Below are 4,923 nucleotides of genomic sequence, written 5' to 3'. Positions count from 1 at the left end.
TGGTGCTTGATTGGAGAGCCACTCTGCAAAATGGAGTTTTAAAACAACAACAAAATTAGAGCTTTGTCAGGTGAAAAGAAATCCTTCCCCCTCAATCCCAAGAATTTTTTTCTGTGACATTACTTTTTTTCCCTGTTATTTTCCCTATTTATAGTCACTGAGGAATGGAAACTTAACCTGCAATAAGGTTGGAAGCCATGTCCATACTTCTACAGAGCATTATTAAGCATTTACTCAATGAATGAATGGAAATAAGATCATCATTTTCAGAAATCTCTTTTGTAAAGGTTGGGCTATACCCTCTGAAGTCAGTAGATACTGGGAGGGAGACTGAGGTTCTTGGATAAACAGTAATTTACATTTTTGTAACTTTCTGGAGAAACAGTTGTGAACAGTTTTTCACTATTTTGGCTCCTCTGTGTAATGTGTCTATTACAAAAAAGCCTACAGTGTTAGGATAAACCATATGCTTATGCTACAGTCAAAGAGGTGACTTCATCAAGCTTAGGTAACAATAACCACGAATGTCTCAACCAGGAGCTGAGAATCAGTCTATAGGCAGCACTCAAGTAGGTTTGGGGGCTTACATGCTAAGTGTGTGCTACTGATATTCAGCAGCCACTGGTATCCCAAATTACTGGATTAAAGCTAAACTGAGAGTATCTACCTGAGCAGCCACGCTTCCAACAGGTGGTCTGTGGAGCATCTACCATCAAGGACAGACACAAAAGCTTTTAATCTTGTGCTGTGGTAACTGCCACACAGTCTAAAACCAGCTCCAGAGGGATACTGGGTGATCTGCCACCTAGTAGCAGGTCTGAAATGGGAGATTGGACCTAAGAACAAGATGTAGCTGGAAGGGACCCACTTGCTGCTCTCATGTCTGGATAATGCAGAATCTGACTGATCACATTTAGCAAGAGGTTGGAAAGCAAGGAATTGTTCTGCCCTCTTCCTGACAGACATTTCTGAACAAATCACCAGGATTAAAATAAATAGATTTTCCCTACTGATCATAAAGGGGTTGCCAAAAGCATGAACCTGGAAGCACGGCTTTACCCTACTTTCCTAGTAAGGCTACAAGAATAGAGGGCAAGTTTGTAGCTTCTTACCCTGAACTAAAAGTTTCTTGTTGAAAGGACTTTTGCTCCGATGGCTAAGTAGACTAACCTGCTGCTGCACTCAGCTTTACCAAATCAAGCATTATGCATAATTCCAGGATTTAATTTGTGCCTTACGCTTATCTCTCCTCCATCACACCCCAGTTCACAGATCCTGAACATATTTTTTCACCTGCCATGCCACTCTCSCACTTTCTCTAGAGCTCTCCATCTAAGTTCTCCGCATGCTGTCTCTCCAAAGCAGAACGACCATGTCGGAAATGCTACTAGGGAATTGTATTAGTGAATCACCTAAAAATTCTTGAATTGCTTGAATGTTAAGTAAGTAGAAAACAACAAATCAGTGTGGGAGTGTTAGGACTTCACACAAAATATCTGGACTGAATATGGAAACAGGAATGGGGAACAATCTTACGCAGAAAATGTAGAAACCTTGCAAGCTGACAAAAGACAGGAGAAAAAGCTGAGATATGAAGGATAGTCAAATGTTATCGATGACAGAATGGTAACCGTGAGGTAGTAATTCCATAATTTATAAGCAACATTCTCTAATTCCCTTTGAATCTCACATCTCAGCCTAGATAGAATACTGAACAAGTGGGTGCTATAAAAAATTGGAGAACATACACATAAGAACACATTCCCACAGCAGCATCTTCCTTTATCTATTATCAACTCATAGACTTAATTAAAACAATCTCCAACAAAAAAAAGATGAATGCTTGTTAGTCAAGGCCATGAGTCACCCTCTAAATATTTTTACCAGCTACAGTCTACTGAATCACAGCAAAATTACATTCTATACTCAGTATTATAAGTGTGTGCTCCAGCACGAACACAGCACAAACAGAGGGACATTCAGAAAATCTACTTGCCTTAAGAACCCACTAAGCAAAGAAGGGTATGGCTTTGCAAAAGCCATAGGACTCCTGCTTCTAGGTTGGGGTGCGGCTCTAGCTCCCAATGTTAGGAAGGCATTTATTTTGTATCTTTGTAATGCCAGAACAAAGGCTGGTTTATATAAAAATAAGGCATGTTCAGTCACCTAAAGATACTTTTTAGTACTGTGAAGACTGCAGAAGCACTAATGATGTCAAAAGGTCTCCAGTTTCACCTTGGGCAAAAAAAAATTTTGCTTAAACATCCCTTTATACATGGCAACATGAACAACAGCCCATAGCTCATTCCTCTGGCTAAGGGCCAGTAGAGAGTAAGTGGTAGCAACATGCATTCTGAGAAAAGGGTGCTTTTATAGCACAGGCTTGAGTGCAGCTGGGATCACAAATACCATTACTGTCACAATGAGAGTGCATTGTCAGCACAGCATATGCTTTAAGGATTTGGTCTCTTGTTGCTTTTTGTCAGTAAGATAAAATATTCACTGCCACTACTCTGGGCATCATGCTTTTGTTTTCATGCCTTGCTTGTTACACAAGTCAACATATGAAAAGTAATTTACATCATTTTGACATCAAGGTCGGGATCTGCTTTTCTCCTCTCACCCCAGTAGCAGGTTGTTGCATAAAAGGATCAGATATATTTCACAGAATTATTTTGACTCTAATGTTCTATGTGCTTCTTTTAGAGCAAAGAGAAATAAGCAGCTACCTCAACGTGGAAACCTGAATGCACACTGTGTATTACAACACTCCATTTCCGAATCTCTGAATTGCAAATGGTCAACATTTTTTATTTTGTGGATATAAAAATGATATTGATTAAATGTAAAGCTTAAGGAAGTAGCTATTCGAACTTTGTTGTATAATCAAAGGATACATAGAAATTGATAATAGAAATAGGTGCAGACTGTGTTGCCTTTAGTTTAACAACAGGCTTATTCTGTACAGTCCCAGTAGCAAGAGAGTTGGAATTTAGGAACTTGACAGAATTTGCTGATCTTGGCCTTGTACAAACACTCAAGTCAAACACTCCAAAATCCCAGAATCTGTAATAGCACACATTATTACTTGTCAGCACTCGTTTTGGAAATCTCAGCTAAAAGGTAAGTATTTGAACAGCGTTGTAATATTCGCCTTGGCACATCTGTGAGGTGATCCTTTTACAATAAGACTGAGATGCCACTGTGGAAAAGCTCCTACTGCCACTTTAACTGTCCTGTAGAAAAACAAAAGATGTCACGGTGGGCTACCAATTTGGCATCTATCCTGAGAAGTAAAATAACCCTGGAAGGTTTGCTTCTGATCTTATGTAAATGGAATGTATCACGACCTTCACTGAATATTAAAGAGTGTTTCAAAATTATGGGGGTCTTAAAATACTTTCTGCGTGCCAGGGTTATCTAATGCATTCACATGCCTACAGCAAAGCATCCCCTTGAAGATTAACTTTAAAAGCCAATACTTCCAGAAATGATACTACATTATCATCCAATTGGCATTTCTACCATTTAATCAAGCACATGGGTTTAAGAAAGACTGTTAAAACACAGTCTGCAATAAACTGCCCCTTGCAAGGTCATAGGACAGAATTTGACTCTGCATTTGGTGCTTATCATTTAAAAATGCTGTGTGAGAAATGCTGCATATATGTTTCTGTTTGATGATCACACATAGGGTGGATTATACATATTGTGAATTCTTTTATTTTTAAAACAGAATCAAAGAATAATTTTTACTCATTAAGTACTTTCTTTTGCTATCCAAATGTATTCATATCTGTCTGTCTACATACACACACATACACAAGTCTAGTCACATTCTGTTAACAGCACACAGTTGAGACCTTTAAAATATTGATATTTCTTATCAGAGAGTTTAAATAAATATCAGAAGTACAAACTGCTTCATATCCTTTTTCTACCGAACTATTTTAATCGACTAAGATGGAGCTACTTCCCCACTTACTGCCTTTTATCTCTCACCACCTTTCTTCTCAAAATCACTCTTCATCATCCCGTTATATCAGCCTTTTTTGCATCTGAGTTATATATGGCTTTGCATATGGCTTCACTGATGTAAAATTGCCTTGAGTAGGACTGAATAATGGGGCAAAAGCATCTTTGCCAACAGTCTGGCCCACCTGATGAGGAGAGCTTTGAACAGGGGACAATGAGGCAGAGAAGTGACAACCCACATACAAGCGAGGAAATGGTGGTCCAGGTTGGTAAGCGAAGGGTGCACGTGATGTGGGCAGGAGACCTCATAAGTGTTGAATGGAACCCGCCTCATGTGTACACACATAAGTGGGAAGTGCCRAAAGGACAGCGACAGCATGGCAGAGAGAGCTGTGGTAGCTGTTCTGGGCAACCAGCAGCTGGTGCCTCTGAAGTGCCCATGCACTGATGCCACTGCATGGGAACAAACAGGAGGAATTAGAGGTCCGTGAGCGATTCTAGGGCCAGAGTCTCCTTTAGATTGCAGAGCCATGGTGGAATAACTCACATGACTGAGGGCACTGCCCTGACTGGATATAGGCTCTTTAGGAAGGACAGGCTGGGACAGGGAGAAGGGAGATTGTCCTATATGCGAGAGCTACAGGAATGTGTGGGGGTCAGCCTTGGGACAGAAGACGAGTCAGGGGAGAGCTTATGGGTCAGGACTGTTGGACAGATCAACATGGGCAATGTTGTAGCGAGTGTCTGCTACAGCACACCTGGTCAGGAAGAAAGGTGTGGAGCAGCTCATCTTGGCTTCATAACCCTGGACTTCAGGAGAAAAAATTTTGGCTTCTTCAGGGATCTCTTTGGAGGAATCCCATGGGAAGCAGTCCTGGAGAGAAGGGTACAGGAGAGCTGGTTGATTTTTAAGGATCACCTCCTCCAAGCTCAGGAACGGTCCATCCT

The sequence above is a fragment of the Rhea americana genome, unplaced genomic scaffold (assembly GCF_003343005.1).
Source record: "Rhea americana isolate MKP2758 unplaced genomic scaffold, rheAme1 scaffold_31, whole genome shotgun sequence".
Classification (NCBI taxonomy): Eukaryota; Metazoa; Chordata; class Aves; order Rheiformes; family Rheidae; genus Rhea; species Rhea americana.
Note: the sequence above shows the minus strand (reverse complement) of the source record.